Consider the following 20,000-nt stretch of genomic DNA (forward strand, 5'->3'; position numbering starts at 1 on the left):
AGACTTTGAAACCCACCACTAGGAAATCTTTTTAACATGTTCCTCACTAGGAAATCTTCAACATGCTCTTCTATTCTCGCCACAATTCTAACTTATTCCTTCTTTCTTCTTGAAACACCGTTCAACAGTCGGTGGACCATCATATCAAACCACGTCATCAGCATTCTAAGTTCTACAACACAAAACATTCACAGATATCAAGATTTCACTCACCATTATATTCTCTGAGTAAGCATGGAGACAATAATGAAAATGGAGTCTTCATGAACTGTGAAAGTCAAGAAATTCTGACACCCTTTTCTAAAAGTGTTTTCCTTTCGTTTTGATTTTCATGCTAAGAAAAATAGCTTGAGCGGTGGACGTAAATGATGACATGAATCTCGTATAGAAATTTCAGCATTGTAGAATAAAGAGATACCTAAAATGCTAAAGCAGTCCCTTAGTGACAATTTCATCGTCGACAAACAATGGATTTCATGTCCTGCACACATACCATGTCATGATATGTTATCATACCCTATATGATTTACAAGAATGATAAGAAAAAAATACAGGTTCGTGTGTGGTTTGGAGTGCATGCTAACTCCTCTCTCCAAACCGTAATAACTGGGTATTTACATATCCATTTCATGCGAAAGGCTTCAGACTGATGCGAGATATAGCCTATGATGACCCAGGATGCGTCAGATCGCAAAAATGTGTGTCGATCGCTTTAAGACTAGGTTCCCGGTGCTGTATGTATACGTGAACCCTGAATGAAAACAGCATTAAAGAATTTGGATGTGTTGGTAATAAAATGTTTGAGAACAACATATGATGTGATGGGGGTTGATCAAGACAGAAGTGATAGGGTTGGAGAGAGCTGTGGCAGTAAGTTCAGCACAGCTGAGACAGGTGAAGAGGGTGTGCTACAATGGTTTGAACATATGGAGATGATGAGTGAGGAGATACTCACTCAGAAGGGAGGGAATGAGGAGGAGGGAGAGACCGAGGACGAGATAGAAGATTGGAAAAATGCTTTGAGGTAGCGGGGCTTTCATGAACCTTCAATATGGTGTGAGGCTTGCATGGGACAAAGCAAAATGCAGCGATGTGGTATACAGGGGCGTGACGTGTTGTCACTGGGCTAAACCAGGGTATACAAAGAGGTCAGAGAAAACTACGGAAAGGTGTGTGGGTCCTAGACTGCGGATAGGTGCCTGTGCTGTGGATAAGGGCTTTGTTGTCAGTAACTTCAATGTCCGTCGTCGTCTTCCATCCCTCTTTGAGAATCACACGATCAGTTGGCAAAGTAAATTTGGCCACATCATAAAAAAAAAATCTAAATACTGAATGGCATAAGACCCATAATTCAAGTTTGGATTTTGCCGAGGATGAAGCTCTTACAAAAAGGTTTAATCTGGAACTTGGCTCATAACTTGAAGAAAATTCCACCTTTGACCATGGAACTTAACACAAGATGTTTTTCATACTTTCCAAGCAATATTTCCATCCATTCTTATTTTACTCCCGATAACTTTGCTGCACTGCAGGCGACGGAAGTGTTCCAAGGAACACTCTTCTAGTTTACTGCTTGCACATTTAGCGTTTTGGAAATGATTACGTATTGCGTTACTGCGCTGAGTAACTTAACGAAAATGGTACCTACAAATTTCAGGGTAGACATCCCAAATCTTTATTCTTTTTTTTTTGACAAATACGAAAATCTTATGTACACACCAACCGAAAGGGTAATGGACGTGATCAATACACCCGGTGTGTGTGTGTGTGTGTGTGTGTGTGTGTGTGTAGCGCGCCACAATGGGTATACTCAACAGACAAGACATACACAGGTGATTTCACATGTCAGTCTCTCGCGGGGTTGAACTGCGCCTGTCCAAAGTTGCACCCTTGGTGGCGGCGCCAGCTTCGACCATGGCTTCATTTTGACTTACAAACTCCCAGGCCGTAGTTCAGTCGATTCCAGTCCCGTTACAAAGGCTACGTCACACAATCGACCTTGTACCATCTGTTATGTAAAAGTTTTCTTGATAGAAAAGAGGGACTTTATAAGACGGCAGTGATCATCCCCCACCACCTCCTCCCTCCTTTGCAAGGATGAGGACCTTGAAGGAGACATATTTCGTGGCTCTCCTCCCCACCATGTTACTACTGTGCCTCTCGCCTGATGTCTTCTCCAATGTGGCTGCAGGTAAATTACACAGTTATCAGAAAATGGAAGCATCTGTTTATATTTCCAGCATCAAGCCTTATGTACAGATCGCAGTTATATTCCACAAGTATCTGTTTCAGGCACATACTGACTCCACCATACGTGGCCGAAAGCGTTACTAGTCGTAGGTCTTTACGTCATATGTATACGTAGTTGGATGCATGTATGAAAGATACCTGCCCATATATTTAATCATGTGAGTAATACACGCTTTTTAGGAGAGAGAAAAAACTATTAATTCTCATAAAAAAAGATAAAGAATCGTTTAATCCCTTGTGAATAAACGGAGGAATAATAACTGATAACCAATGCAAAGTGATAAACTCTGTAGCGATAACATAAATACGAATTAACTGGAAGGGCACTTTACAGGCAGGCTCGTGAGAATGAAACACATGCACTACCATGGAAGGTCGGGAGAACTTGACCTGTCACAGGTATGTTATAAAGGTAATTAGTAACGACGTGTTGGGCTGTAGACGCCAAATAAATGCCGTGGAATACCCACTACGTTCGATCAGATGGCTTTGTCCAGCTATTACAATCAGTAATGGTTATATGCTGTTATGTGTGCATCAATGTCAATATGCTGTATACGTTCGTCAATGGCTATATGCTGTTGTACGCTCATGAATTACTACAGGCTGGCAAGCGTTCATTAATGGCAATGGGTTGCTATAAGTTATTAATGATAATAGGACGCCATACGTTGATTAACGACTGCAAACTGCAGGAAGTTCATAAAAACCAGAACCCACGCCATATATACGTCACGCATACATCAAGAATCTACAATGATTTCCTCTTTGGTGTACCAGAGTTAATGGCTCCCCGGCTGATAAACTGTCATTAAGCTCCGAAAGACCATATGTAAATAACTGCTCGTTCATCAGATTATTTTGCGGAAACCGTCATGATCCACTACCCTGCATGTTTAACAGGGGAGAGAGAGAGAGAGAGAGAGAGAGAGAGAGAGAGAGAGAGAAAGAGATTATATGCTTGCCTCCTTCTCTGAGTATATTTTACATGTTATGATAATGGTCCGTTGCTGTTATAACTAGAGGTTGGATATTAAAGCTGAAACCTTTTAGATAGTTAAGAACACATGAAATAAATCTAACCGAGACCAGGAAAGTCACTGGAAATACCGAAGAACGTACGAATAACATAAAACTTTCATGACCGGAGAGTCGTTTGATCAACCCCAAAGAGTAATTCAGAAAATGATGTAATGTGAATGTGGATGATCAGTGTACGTGTCATGTAACTTCTTTCGTAGTGTAATATAAGCAAAAATCGTCTTTGCAATATGAATATGTGAGAAACAATTTATTTTTTGTAATACTTGGTATATATGTGTGTCGTATGTGATGCCTAATGCGGTTGGAGTTCTGTGATGCAGATGCTGTAAACAATTCAAAGTTATGGGTAGGATCAAGTGGGATGTGTGTCTGTCCAAGGTCGAGGGTAATTGTAGATTTGTGTGTAGGTACAGACACTCTATTTTGAGGGGTTTATTATTCTATGTGACTTAATGTTGCATGCTTCCCATTTTCTGTGGCTAAAACTAAAGTATTATCTAAAAACGAAGGAAAGAAAAATGACATGGCGGAGGAGTAGCGTCGTTGGATCAAATTTCACGCTAGACCGGAAGAGCTGACATGTCGAAATGTTTTATTCTTGACTCTGCAACAAAGGAAAGCCAAGTTCGGAAGATGAAGATGAATCGTGGTGAAATAAACCAAAATAATAACAGTGTGAAAAAAAGGGGCCACTTGATCTAAGGTTAGAATAGTTGGAAACTAGAATGATTCTAATAAGACCTTTAAGATGTGCTACCTCGACGCTGAAATCAATATAAAACCAAATCTAATCTAGGTAAGGTGAAGCAAATGCAAGTATGAAAAAATGTGAAACAAAATAACCTTATTCGTGAGGATGGATTTGGGGGTTTTAGGATTTGTGCTTCATTGATGTTCAGTGGTCTGTGTGCTTAGTACATTCATTGTGTACTAATGTATTGAGCATTTGCCACAACAACAAGCTCATATTTGCTACTTATCATATCATTCTTCAGTGGTTCATGGTTTCAACAGTTTAAAAAAAATATCTTCCAATGTGCACAAATGTTAAAATGTTCCACTTTGCTTAATTCACGGGAAACATTCGTCGTTGACCATAATAAGACATGCAATAACGAATACACTCATTATGACGCATTTCAGAAATTCTGAGGGAAAGGTTCACCCTGAAAATACTCCAGAGTTTGTCCAGAAATTCCATGTTCCGTTCTCTAAACCTACAAACCTCGCCTCCGTTTTCTCTCAAACCAGCAACAAAATAACATCCAATACCTTTCTATATGAAACACGAAATGAGTTCTCAAAACTCAAAAATGGATAATCATGTTCTGAAAAAAAAAGTTTTCGAATGCACTATAATTTTCGGTATCCATCAATTTCTTATTACCTGCAGTTTCCCTCTACTTCGAAAACCCATCTGGCCATGTTTCCAGTGTCGTGAATTTTTTTTTTTTTGCCAGGTTAAGTAATAAATTCATCACAGTCTACGTCATCCATTATCATTTATAATAGAAACTGCAAGACGTAAAAATCAAATTTGTTTCTTCTAACGCAAGCACCGGAGTTTCATTGGAAGAGGCATTTACGTAAGTAAAACGACTAATATATATATATATATATATATATATATATATATATATATATATATATATATATATATATATATATATAGTGAGGTCACACAGACTTTACCGCAAGGAGACAACATGAGCTCAAGGATTATTTACTGCATATTTTAGCTCTCCTTTGACACTGATACGTCAGCCGACCGTAGGAGGGATCGTGTAAAACCGCGTCAGGTGGCGGTGGCCTCAGGTGAAGTTTCCAGTGAAAGTTTGCCAAAAAGGATAAGTTACGAGGCAAGCTGACTGGATCTCAGTGTGTCTAGGAAAAGATTCACCAAGTTTGACACGGGATCTTGTCAATGACAGCCTGTTCTTAGGGGTACTATTACAGACACAGGTCGAGAGTGTGTGTGCTCGAGGGGTCATTCCTAGCATATGGCTGCCCGTGGGTAACTACGGGTCAGTGGGCTCTGAGGTAGATGTGTGGGTTCTGTAAAATGCGATGATCAGTTTCATCCCAAATGAATTCAATTCATGAGTGACTATATCAGTGCTATGGTACATACTCATCATGTATCTTTCAGTTGAAAATCTACTTACAATATATATATATATATATATATATATATATATATATATATATATATATATATATATATATATATATATAATATATATATATATATATATATATATATATATATATATATATATATATATATATATATATATACCCAGTATATATTCTTAAACGAAGCGTGAACAAGACAGTGATTTTATTCTTTATTCTTTTATGTTGGAGGCTCCAGTCACGGACAAAAATGCACATTAAGGCCGGGCCTTAATTGAAATGTGAGGAGGGTTAATGAGAGGGAGAAATAAGAAGAAAAATATTATTTTTCTCTTTCTAAAGATTTTCAGAGGAAAGGAAACCTGTCTTAAAAAGGGGTGAGGTCTTAGCTGTCCGGAGAAATATGTGAGGGTAGAAATTTCCAAAGCTTCCAAGTATAGGGAAGAAACAAATATGAAAACTTCCCACCCTCAAGTTGCCAGTGGCCACACAGGCAGTAATTAACCTAGCATTAGGTGGTCTAGCTAATGGGTGAGGCACTAATGCAGCCAGCTCTCAGGAGCAAAATCCAGAGTAATACCCAAAGAAGAGGGAAATAAAAACAACACTACGTTGTTGGGCAAATGGATCAAGCTGTGAGGTTATACTGGGAGAATTGATAACTCGAAATGCTTTGGGTTCAATTCTGTTCTGTATGTATGTAAAGCTAGAACTTCCCCAGAAGTGAAAGCAATACTCCAAGCAAGGCCAGAGCAATCCTTTGTGAGAGAGAGAGAGAGAGAGAGAGAGAGAGAGAGAGAGAGAGAGAGAGAGAGAGAGAGAGAGAGAGAGAGAGAGAGAGAGAGAGAGAGACTCTTGAAGGACTGATATTTATTTTCTTGTCACCTGAGTGGTGGAGACGAGGATAGAGCAACGACAACACATCATGATGCCGCCGGTGAGGTAGTCTGAGCCTGGGTGGACGTGTGGTATTGCACGTCACGGTGGACGAGCCAACCGATTCATGGATCATATAGGGCGTCTATACTGATTCATGGATCACACAGGGCGTCTATACTGTTCATGGATCATACAGGGCGTCTATCATGAGTTGTGGATTATACAGGGCGTTTATACTGAGTAATGAATTACACGGGCTTATACTGAGTTATGGATCACACGGAGATTCTATTTGCTCAAAATATAAGACTTTGTGAGTTACAGAATATAACACACGTATAGATCAAGGCACAGTGACACGGTGAAACAGATAGTAAGGGTGGATTTGTCTGTTGATGCACGGATGGCTATGAAAAGGAGAGGTTAAAGAATATATCAAATATAACAGGAAACAGTGGAAAGAAAATCATGGCACTCAACTTCATGAAAGACAATAGAATTAAAATCACAATGAAAGTGAAATGACAGGAAGAGAGTAACTTAATCGTATGTCTGTGACTAAATTTTCCTCGAAAGCAACCGAGATGTTTCTTCATGAGAAATTCCAAGATGCCAGAGAGGATGAAGGTGACAGAAGCTCATCTCAAAGGATATATATAATATGTTAACGAGTCTCCATTAGCTGGGAATGGCAGAGAGAAACAGCCTGTAAAAAAAGAAAAAGAAAAATAAAAAATCCCTTTAAACTTAGAAATACTTGGGGTTGATAATACTACAACACTCCCACTGCTTCAAAGGAAGGGACACCACCTAAAGGAGAGACACATTATTGGATTCAGGATCTGGAGAGCAGACAAGTGGTTGTGGACATGGAAGCTCGCGATTGGTAAAGATGGGTAAAAGTAACCTGAGGAAAACGAAAGACCCAACTCAAAAGCCAGGATAGCTTTATGGACCAGGAGACATCTTTGTCTTTATCTTGATAACGTTGTGGTCAATGGATAAGTGAGGTGGTACGATGCACAAATTTTGATAACGTTGTGGTCAATGGATAAGTGAGGTGGTACGATGCACAAATTTTGATAACGTTGTGGTCAATGGATAAGTGAGGTGGTACGATGCACAAATCACTTCTCGCAAAAACGAGACTGTTTTTCATCCTTAATTCTAGCAACAGTCTCGGTACAGTATCTCAAAGCATGAGTGATTTTGGCTCGGCAAATTACAGACAGTCTCTCTAGTGATTATTTCTTATCTAAACTTACCAGAAATGATTCTGGAAGTCCGGGAACCAGTGAAGGATCAAAAGTATCTGCTGCTGTTGAACTTTGTGAAAACACTAGGAGCGAATGAGGCCATTTCTTCGTCTGTCCTGGCGTTACCTCGCTAAGTGCAGGAAAAGGCGAACAAGTATGATATATATATATATAATGATAAGAGGGAATTCTCTAACATACCATAGACTACTTCCATCATTTAAGGAGTAACAAATTTGAACTATATGACTGGAAAATGACTGAATATAACTTAATCAGTTCCTGTATATCAATCAAGCAAACTGTATTGCATAACTCTCAACTGTATGATATACACAGAGATCCAGTGATACGTAAAGAATCCACCGACTCAAAGGAACTGTATCCATGTGCTATGCATATAGTCTGAACATTTAGTGAACTATCATTATTATCATCCTTATCATTATTATTATTATAATTATTATTATTATTATTATTATCATCATTATTATTACTATTGATTATGATTATTATCATAGCTACTTTACTGATCACGGACACAAAATCCGGTTGCTGGAGAAGAAAGAAAGAGAGAAAGAATGGCACTGAAGCGTTCGACTAGTTGGTTCGTCATCATGTGATGCGAGACATCCAAAGTGGAGTCTCGTGGTGGCCTCCGCCGCAGCCCACGTCAGTAATAAGAAGTGGCGGGGCGCGCAGCCTCCTCCTGCAGACATTAGTTTCGTGTTAGCGGATTATTGGATGGAAGACACTGAATTATTAGAAGGGGAAAACTTCCCTCGGCGATAAGTACAATATATCCTCTCTCTCTCTCTCTCTCTCTCTCTCTCTCTCTCTCTCTCTCTCTCTCTCTCTCCTTCTACAATATGTCTGACTTGTGGGTAAACTGACGATGGAAGGCGTGATATTTTCTTTTTTTCTTCATACATATATTCTTTCTCGAAAGAGACGACACCCAGACTTAACAGACTTCGAGATAAATTGTTTTAGTTTAATGAGCAATGCGATTAATCTTGGATTTAGCGTAATTGGGCTATTCATTAAATTGGTCTCTGGAAGTCCAACTAGGCCGAGGACCTCGCTAGAACTTACAAGATCCCAGATTATTTGCTCTTATCCGTTACGGGGATGCGAACCATGGTACCGGCTATTTCATCCTTCACTATCTTTCCCTCAGTGTCACCACCGCATTCACGAGGGAGCCAGGGAGTGTCATCATCACGTCTATAGTGAATATCCAAATTCTTGTGAGGTTACTCAATTGATCGAAGGTATGTTATAAAAACGTACGTACACACATGTATACGAGAAACTGTGAACGAACACATGGAAACTCGTGTTTAGCGTCACACTAGCAAGAAATGATGAAGTAATTAGTGTCACACTGGCAAGTAATGATGAAGTAATTAGTGTCACACTCCCAAGTGATGATGAAATAATTAGTGTCACACTGGCAAGTAATGATGATGTGATTAGTGTCACACTGCCAGATAAGGCTAATTTCATGGGTTATTAGTAGGATGAATTCGAGGAATTTTCTCACGTCACACATATATATATATATATATATATATATATATATATATATATATATATATATATATATATTATCCCTGGGGATAGGGGAGAAAGAATACTTCCCACGTATTCCCTGCGTGTCGTAGAAGGCGACTAAAAGGGGAGGGAGCGGGGGGCTGGAAATCCTCCCCTCTCGTTTTTTTTTTTTTTTTTTTTTTTTTTTTTTTTTTTTTTTAAAGAAGGAACAGAGAATTCGGCCAGGTGAGGGTATTCCCTCAAAGGCCCAGTCCTCTGTTCTTAACGCTACCTCGCTAATGCGGGAAATGGCGAATAGTTTGAAAAAAGAAAAAAAAGAAAGATATATATATATATATTTCTATGAGTCCAAAAGGAAAATGGAACACGATAAGTTTCATTTTCACTTTCCCCGTGGACTCATAGGAATATACTTGATCAGATTGTATATACATACAATCTGTAGTTAGGAGAGAAATAATACTGCCCACGCACCTCCTACGTGTCGCAGAGGGTGACTAAGAGGACTGGGAGGGGAAGCTGGAAATCCTCCCTGTATTAATTTCCCAAAGGAACAAGTGAAGGAGCGATGGAAGGAATTCTTTTCTCCTCCGCTACGGTTCGTTCATCTCTTCCTGACGCTACCTCGCTCAAACGGGAAATGGCGAACACGTACTATGATGATGATGATGATGATGATGATGATGATGATGATGATGATGACGGTAGTGATGGTGTATGCGTTCTTGAGGAGCAAGCAGTCAATAGAGATGAGGTGCACATTAAGAAAGCAGAAGTACCATACGCTGGGGGAGAAAAAAAAGAAGCTACGTAGACACTATCCCTGATAAGAGCTTCAAACAAGGTGAAGGAACGATAAGATATGCTTCAGTCAGACTGCTAGATCTAGGATGGGATGTCGGTAGGAAAGGCTATACATTCTGGGAAATCTGTGCGACGGTGAAAATCACAAGAGACGATACATCATTCATTAATAATGCTGCTACGATATGTGAACAGTTGCTATGGGCGAGCATGTGTATCCGAGACTCGTTAAATTCCAAGAAGATTAGAACAACTACAGAAAAGCTGGAAGTAAGACACATCATTTATTCACTCAGATGTAGTATATAAAAAAACGTGTAAGCCACTGCTATACCTAATGTATAGATGTGAAGAAGAGGACTTTTCCCATTCAGTTCTTCAAGAAAATTGTGAAACTGTTTCGAACATCCTTGGGTGTGTGATGAGCTGCTGTACTCAGCCGATCTGAATCTTGCTGTGGTACAGATAAGAACATCTGTCAAAAATGATGGCTGCTTCCTTCTACCAACCGTCAATTATGATATCGACTCTTGTTTGTATATATGGATGGATCTCGTGCCTGTCCAGATTTCCAGAAAGATTTCCAGCTTGACAACAACATGTGTTCAAATGTTAAGCAGACGATAATAACATCAGAAAAGATCCCAAGAAGATCGTCAACAAACACTGTAGGCTACGTGCCCTAAAGTCGAAGCTTCGGAAGAACGTAATAAACCTGAAACACTAGTCCAGTCAAGCGATAATAACAAACACTCATGTTGTCATGGAAGGAAATCTGAATGTCATTGTACAGTTCAGATACCTGAGAGGTACCCTCGCCGCGCGAGGGATTAAAGATGAAACAACACAAAGACTCACCAAAACACACACACACACACACACACACACACACACACACACACACACACGAGTCTTGTGTGCTCTGTACCCAATCCTTGGAGACTCATATTCCTCCTGATGTTAAGAGAACCATGAATCAGACAATATTGTTGCCCGTATGGAGCTCAGACCTGGACCATGAAGATCTACAACATAAGATATAAAGATACCAGTCAACGCTGGGAAAGACGAGAAGAATGAAATGAAAACGCAGCAGTCACAGAGGTATGCCCTGCACCTGACGACTACCTGCAGGAAATATAAAGGAAAAGGATTTAAGATCAATTAGGCACGTAGAACGAATGAGCCTGAGTCTATTGACTTCCATACTAAGCCATCAACTGGAGAGCACCAGGTAGGGAGATCGATGGGATTTAACCCTTTAACCCTGAGAAAGATGGCCTCGGTGGACACCAATCCATCAATGACTCAAGACAGAAGGGAACTTCCTGTAAACGAACGGAGGTGAGAAGAACTAATTCCAACGCCTTCGATGGGGATGACCAAATTGCAGATGGAAGGATGCAATGGGTAAGATTTTGAGGGCTCGGGGCCTGAACATACAGGAGAGTGGAAGGCGTGTACAAGTGGAAAGAGATGTGAGAAGTATAAGCAATGAGAACAAATCAGTCATCAATATCAAGAATGAGGACTGTGTGTGTGTCCTTCAGTGGGTCATTATGCCAGCGTTTGGTCCAAATCAGTTTACCTGGGTGGGCTAATGCCTCATTAGAATTGTAAACAACAGTTATGGAACGAGCGGCATCACTTTGGTAAACACGGCCAAGTATAATTTCCAACATTTAGCATAATGATGTATGTCATTGGATCCAATGACTAGCGACTGCTTGCGGGTCGCAGACAAGCTTGACTCCAAAATTCGAAAGTTAGATGATCGTATGTCTATGTTTGTTGTATGATCTAAAGGACATCGATCTACTGAACGACCATTAAAAGCGGAGACTTTTCTCAATGCGTCGAATAGCCAGAGGAAATGTATCTCGTGGAACTTACAGATGACAGCGTGTTGTATCGACACCGAGAACAAGATAGATTGTGGCGTACGTGCCATATTCGAGGCATATTTTCCGAGTGAAAGAGAGGCTTAAGAGAGAACACATATAGATGATATATATATATATATATATATATATATATATATATATATATATATATATATACATATATCAACTTTATCGTCACCGTCATATACGCCCATCGAGAATACCTGAACACTCAAATCTCCATCACGTATGAAAGATCTTCGTCATACTTAACACACTAATTGTGTATAATGTCACATATATCAAATAGTTATCTTCCTTGCAACAAACACATGCTCATCTATGGCAAATCAGGCAGGCCATTAGTGTTAATTATTTTCTATCTTCTAATATTATCCTGGTGAAGTACGTCGGGTCGGAAAAGCTATTCAACTTAAGAAAAAAAAATTCACTGAATAATCCATATAACGATCCGAATCGCTGAAACGCTTTAATTACGTCAAATTACTTCTATTACGGTAATGAATGTCGTTATACGAAGGGGATCTGGTGTGACGTGGGGTCATGTTGGCTAAGACACACGTTTTCTTTCAAACGTCATCGAAACAGACTAAGTCTTCTGTTGTCATCCCATTATGACAAGCATTACCGTAATTTCTGCTATCAGTCGTTTTCTTTTTTTTTTTCCGGTTGTGATGTAAAGTAATAGCAATCAGTTTGATATTAATGTATCTGTCAGACCTCATGAACGAGTCGTAGTTTGCATAACTAGCCGATCCTCAAACAGCACTTCAAATGTAATGACCGATGATATAATTTCAACATGAAATATTTGTATTGCGTTTTCGAATGATACGAAATGTCAAGTGTCAATGACCATCCGGCACATAATGGTCATTAAATCCAACAGAATAGCATCCGTAAATACGCTTTTCCCCCCGCCGAATGGATGGACATTTCACGTTCATGGTAAAGATTCTAGGTTAATTACCATGTTGTGGTTGATAGAGAGTCAGTACATCTCACAACATAATGTGTGTTTACTGCAGTTAAAGATGTACTCTTAACGTGAATGGAACAGATTTCAGTTTAATGATATTCAAACTGATGATTCATGAGAATCTAGTGAATGGCTCAGGATTAAAGGCCAAATTGCACTCGACAGAACTTACATCCTGGAACACACAGACACACACACACACACACTCATCCTTAGTAAAGGCCTGCGACATACATTCCTTCACACAACCTTAGTAAAGGTCTCATCTGAGGAGCATTTTACGGATGGAGGAGTAACGTCCCTTCATAGCGCCACAGAGAACCTTAAAACTTTCAGACATACGTTCAATTAAACATGATGAAGTGGAACTGAACTGTACATTAAGAATTCTGTTGATATGACCAACCAAAGGTCGGAGGCCATTTAAATCTAACAACGAGCATAACGGTTATAGTAGAATAAGCAAACTACTTTTAGTATATAAGATAAGATCTTAAGATAAGATAAGATAAGATAAGATGTCTTTGTTGTGGACTACAGCCCACGCGTCCTTGTGTGATGCCAACAACGAAAAATCCCATATCGTCACGTCTGTATCTTGACCCTTCCCGTCAACTCTGTATAACGTTAATCTATGTTTTCATCCAATACTATATCATGCTGGGTTCAACAGATACATACGAATGACTGGCCATTATGACAGAAAGCACATCATCCATGTACACCGTATAAGGCGAATAGGTTTGTAAGTTGGTCGTCATGGAGGCTGTCAATATGAAACTCACTCGAAAAGAATCTCGAACATCTTTTTTGGGGTTCAAGATTATTCTTAAGCCGTGATTATACGTAACGCTTTCAATGCATGTATATATGCCTCTTGGCCAAGTATGGCAGGTGTTCTTGAATTAAGACGACCTTAACTGCTGACATCACTGTTATGAAGATGAAACTCTTATAACAGTAGCCACCTGTATGAGGGCAATTGCCGAGAATAAATACTGTATCACCCGGAGCTGTATTTCTTTATAATTACTAGTGACGGAAGCTAAACACATTTAGTAAAAATATTACGACAAACGTCCCGTGTTCAGCTCTTCACAAGCACATATTTTGCTTCGGTCGTGTATATATATATATATATATATATATATATATATATATATATATATATATATATATATATATATATATATATATATATATATATCTTTTTTTATTCTTCTTTGCGTCGTGAGTGATCTTCAAATATCATACTTATTCTTGTCACTAAATACAACGATCGTTCATGCTACCGAGGGTCTAAGAACGTTCTTGTGATCAATGGTTATCAACTGCCATAATACAGACACACAACAAACTACTATATCGTCACGTTAAACAAACGTATGCCACAAGTCATACGCTTTAGGGCATATCTGGCCTGAGTGTTTGAAGTATTGCAAGATCATTCTTTATACAATGGTCAACTCTTCCTGTATCTTACTGAGTTGCTCTCACTAATTCGTGCTTGTTGTGCAGCTTTATGCACTCAACAATGAAATCTAAAGAATGATTAAGTCACTCAGGCCAGTCCATAGTCTACAATATGTAAGGGAGACTTGCCTCATCCTTGAAAGAGTTGTAATCAGGTTGTTAAGTTTGTGATTTTCTAAAAAGAAAACGAAATCGCTCCGAATCTTACCATTTTCTAACTTTCTTTATGGAAAGTTGATTCGAGTTTAAAGTTTACTTTCTAGTTAGAATTACATTTCCTTTACTTTGAACCCACATTCTCCTTCATCTTCATAGCCCTTACCCACTATCGAAGTCAGAATCGGAACGGACCATTTTATCACTTTTATCGCAACAGAAATGGATTCAGCGCCATTGAAAACCCATGAACACACCTCTTTTGCCTCAAAATTGTTTGAAACAACGATGCAGAGAATTTGGTAGGCATTACCACAAATCTTCCCCACCCCTCACAGTCTCATACTCGTTGTACTTCCTCATCCCTTCTATCGCTACCAAAAATGACATCGTTATGTGGGTAATTTCAGCCTGCAGATTATTTAGTCGTTTACTTCTCTGTTTATTGAACTTTTCGCATCATTACTTGCCTTATTTTGAATCTGAGGCCCTAATCAAGGCCATCCCATTAACGCTATACACACACACACACATATATATATATATATATATATATATATATATATATATATATATATCTTAGCCTTAGCCAGGTACCCGTTTTATTGACCAACCCCTAGGAGTGGATGAGCAGCTGGGTTGACTGTGGACCGACTGCCGCAACCAGGATTCGAACGTATGCGCTCGATCCTGAGCGGCCCGTAAATGCGTCGTGGTAAGGAACGCTAACCGCTACACCACGGGAATTGTTGAATGCTTGCAATTGCTACGCATCCGGTGATTGTTCTAAGCGCTTTGTTTAGTGTGGTTTGCAGCTGTGTTATATTTGCCTCTGATAGGACGGGTGACCAGGCAGGTGGAGCGTAGTCTAAGGGAGCAAAAATGAATTGCTTACGGGATTATCTTTTTATGTCAAAATCTGGTACCAGTAATTGTTTTTAGAACGTCTAGTGAGGTCATCTGAACGAGAATAATATCCTCACACCGCGTTCTGTGGAGGTGACAGAAGATCCTGCAGAGATTGCAAAAAGGAAAAAAAAAAAAAAAATGGAGAAAGAACTGCTCCTTGGGGAACTCAGTCGTAGAGATTAAGAAAATTGGAGGTGAATCATTCGTGAATGAATCTGGCTCGGTGACCAAGTATGAGGATGGTTAACCATACTTTGTCGTAGTTGAGGAGGATGATGTCAAGGATCTTTTGCGTGAGGTTGTATGAGGGGTGAGTGGTGAACGCTTTGTTCATACCTACTGCCACGAGAGCTGTGTGCAAGGAGGGTTGTGGATGGTTGAAACCGTCCAGGATGTGTTGAGTGAGGTTTGTGTGTTGTGAGGCGGTGGAAAGACCAGGTGTAAAGCAGTGCTGTCTACGTGAGAGCGGGATATTCCGGATGAATCTGTTGTGGATCAGTTTTTGCAGGAGTTTGGATACTGAAGACAGCATCAATGTAAGGAAGCAAAGGCGGGTGGAGGAGGATTTTAGGATGGGCGCTACGCTGGCAAGCTTCCAGATCTTTGGAGATATCTGAGTACTTGGATTGCAATAGGATTGTATTGCGTGGAAGTAAGAAACGTTGTCAGGGCCTGTTGCAGAGGAGTTCTTTAAGGTTTTAATTGCGTTGCGAGTGTCAACAGAAGTGAAGGGTGGGTCAGCAGTTGTGTCAGGTTAGATTTTGTGAAGGTCTTTCATGACTTACTCATTCTTTTGTCTGTTTATTTTACATCAGTAGAAGCGTTCGAGGGATAATGAGAAGTAAGCAACGGAGTGTTGACAGCCAACAGAGTAATGGAGCAAGAATGAGATTTGTATTCATACTACAATATTCCAAACTAAACAAGAGTACTCCTCTTTGGTATATATATATATATATATATATATATATATATATATATATATACATTATCAAAATCTGTGAGCACTGAACCACCCACCCAAAAGAGGAAGGAGCTCAGCTTATTCAGCTAGGGTAAACAAAGTGCCTCTTTGAGGTCACATAGCCGTTCCGGTCAATAGCATTCCACATCTATCCTCAGCGAAACTGCAGCTACGAGCAATGCGTTGCGAAAGGGCACAAGAGTAGTTGCGTGAATACTTATTCTCATACTACCGTGAACAATTCTCCGTGGATGCATCATGAATTCTATTGTGTGGCTAGAGATGGCTACCTCTAACATTCGAAAAATCATCCTGGTTCACAGAACTAAAGTCGTGAATATTACAGACCCAGTTGTACAGTCATGTTTCTCCAATGCCACTGCCTACATGTCATCATCGTGGCCTGGATTTTCTGAAATTTCGTTTACAAGTATAATCCAGGCAAGATTATATATTTTTCATCATCAACTACGATAAATGAACATTTTGACTTTATCCACAAAAGGTGGTCACATGCATCGTTCGGGAGATGGTTATTCTATGCGTCTAGCTCCCGTTCACAGTTCTTCTCTGTGACTTTGTTCGTCGGTATGCCCGAACGATAACTCTGAGATGAATGAAAGACGGCGTACATAAACATATCTACAAGTCTATCCGTGAGTTGATTTACATACGTCGTGAAGTGTCACGAACGCCGGTAAGGATTGGGTGCTGACAGAGTGGGTAAAATATGTGTTAGGTTTATCTGGTCCGTATATATCGCTGGGCTGAGCGGCTATCGACCGTAAATGGGTCATTGAGCCGAAGGTCAAACATACATCAGGAAAGCGTACATCATAATAGGCTATAGTCTCGCTAACATTTCAATACAACTGTTAAGAGTTGGTGCAAAATATAGGGTGATAATCAGCTAATACTGGTTGTCGGATATATGCTTCCAGCTGCAAATGAATGTGATATATATATATATATATATATATATATATATATATATATATATTTTTTTTTCTTTCTTTTAAACTATTCGCCATTTCCCGCGTTAGCGAGGTAGCATTAAGAACAGAGGACTGGGCCTTTGAGGGAATACCCTCACCTGGCCCAATTCTCTGTTCCTTCTTTTGGAAAAAAAAAAAAACGAGAGGGGAGGATTTCCAGCCCCCCGCTCCCTCCCCTTTTAGTCGCCTTCTACGACACGCAGGGAATACGTGGGAAGTATTCTTAATCCCCTATCCCCAGGGATCATATATATATATATATATATATATATACACACACACACACACAAGATGTTGCGCCTCAGGCAGGGCTAACACCGAATCACTAACGACAAAGAAAATGAGAATTCAAAAAAAAAAAAAGTTACATTTTAATCAAAAATTTCATATGCTAAGCACGTGACACATAAGTCGGGATTCATCAATCCTACTCACTGACTTTCTCGAAGTATAATTCCAGCCTCGTTGCTGGCTTCCCTTTGAAACTAGATGGCCAAAATACTCTAGGGAATGCAACACGCTTTCCTTCGCATTTCTTTGTGCTGAATCTTATTAACGCTAGCTGTAATGAAATGGATTGGCGGCAAAGAAAATAAAAAAAGAAATTATAATGCTGGTCACCTCTGACCTCTAAGAAGGATCAGAATAGTTACGTTATACAATTGTGATCGGGATAATGTAGGACTTGTGGAAAGATAACTTTGCGCCAAATCTCATGAAACAAGCCTAACTAATCTGACATAAACACAGAATGAGTCAAGGAAAAAGACAACGTTGATACACATTCCATGAAGACTAACTTAAATTTAGTTAAGGAAAACCATAATTCTATTTCTTTAGTGATCTACTGGGGCTTGTGAAAAGGTATCTGTCTGTTCTGTTCCCTCTTAGTTGCTTCTTAATAAACAGAAAGAATCTGGGCTTATTGAATCAATCCACATGACAAACATGTTTCAAGACGTTCAGTTCCAAGAAGAAGAAGAAGAAGGAAGAACTGAGGAAAACAACATGATAGCATCTTACTGATAGCACAAGTGGAAATTCAACTCAAAGGCAACAGACAGAATTTATCTCCTTTATACAAACACGTGTGATACAGGAGCTAATCAAGCTGTTTGATATCCACCAACAACTGTTATATATGTAAAATGATATTGTATAAACTGTACCAGAAAAGCTGCATTTATTATAAGGTCATATAACGTACGGTGCGAACATTTTTGTAAGAGCAACAACCACAGCCTATCGAAAATGTTAGGCTGATGGCTTAGGTGTTTTATGAGCACCATGGGCCACATATACAAAGTGGGAGCACATGTGGTCTTACCAGTTATCTTTACCATCTGAAGAAGGTGTTAAAATTTTTTTCCGGTTTGCCATAACAATCCTCAAGAGACTAGAGACCAGACAATCAACCAATCAATACCCAAGAGAATAGAATGACCACATACGATTGGTTCTTATTTGCTTTCGTGTCGACGGCTAAAAACAATGATCTCGGCAGTTGTGAGAAGTTCGTTCATTTCTATCTCCTCATCTGCAACATTCCACTGTTGCTTGCCCCCACCCGTATATTTCCCGTGGTACACAGGCCCGAATCTAAGATGAAATCTTTTAGCTTCTGTTCGAGTGCTTGAGGGGAAGGACTGACTTAATTACATGCTGCAGCAAGACATTCCAGGCAAAAGAACGGTTTTGTGTGTGTATGTATGTATGTATGTGTGTATGTGTGTGTGTGTGTGTGTGTGTGTGTGTGTGTGTGTGTGTGTACGAAATCAAAAGAAAACTTGAAAATCAAGTTGATTAAAAAAAAGAAGAAAAGAAATAACGCTAGTTTCAATGATCATTACCAAGACACGTACATATCATCACAAACATTAAAATGATATTTCAGTGAGTTCCTACATTAGCGTTATTCAGTGGATGATTAGCGTTATTCAGTGGATGATTAGCGTTATTCAGTGGATGATTGCCCTCCTTCATTACCACAAGGGTCATTGATGCAGTGACAGCGGGTATGGTCCTAGAATCATCTTCAGTATCTGAAGGTGTTCAAAATCTGTCGACTAAGGATCACAAAATTACGAATCGAGGATTACGAAGTTACGATGGCGGTCCTGATGACTACAGCAATGAACAGGCCTGAAGCGGAAACTGACCAACCCAACAAACCCTCAATATGACACAACGATTTCACTTGCATTAACGATGAGTGTAGTTCAAGAATCATCTCCAACACTTAGATAAATTCAAATCTTATTTTTGATGGTATGAACGACTAAATACGGATGACCATAATGGCCCTGGCAGTTGATTGGCCTAAAAACCCAATAATCGACCAATGCCACCAACATGAATCTAACTTCATCTTATTTTGGCTAGTAATAACTCGCAGGATGCACTGCAGCATCACCAACAGATGCTAAGATCTTCGAAACTTTTTTTCCGGAGTTTCGAAACCATCCATGATCCTGACTTGATAACACTCTCAGTAGACGGACGAGTTGTATATCCACAGGGAGTCATTATCATTAAATCAATACCCACGACAAAGTCTCTTGTACTTCGTGACACTATGACCTTTGCGAATATTCATTATAAGTTTTTCTTCTCCTCCAGTACATCATGGAAAACACATGTGAACATATATTTCTAAATTAACCTACCGTCCAGTATTTTATGGATATTCAACCT

General features: G+C 39.5%; 1 long non-coding RNA gene across 1 annotated transcript in view; it reads right to left on the reverse strand.

Annotated features, from left to right (window-relative positions):
* Nucleotides 1-1,688: 1,688 nt before the first annotated feature.
* LOC139760717 (uncharacterized) overlaps nt 1,689-20,000 on the reverse strand; it is a 45,936-nt gene continuing 27,624 nt past the window's right edge. Inside the window, exon 3 of the long non-coding RNA XR_011715391.1 lies at nt 1,689-2,185. This is a non-coding gene — a long non-coding RNA (uncharacterized lncRNA). The remainder of the gene's footprint in view (nt 2,186-20,000) is intronic.

The sequence above is a fragment of the Panulirus ornatus genome, chromosome 37 (assembly GCF_036320965.1).
Source record: "Panulirus ornatus isolate Po-2019 chromosome 37, ASM3632096v1, whole genome shotgun sequence".
Taxonomy (NCBI): Eukaryota; Metazoa; Arthropoda; class Malacostraca; order Decapoda; family Palinuridae; genus Panulirus; species Panulirus ornatus.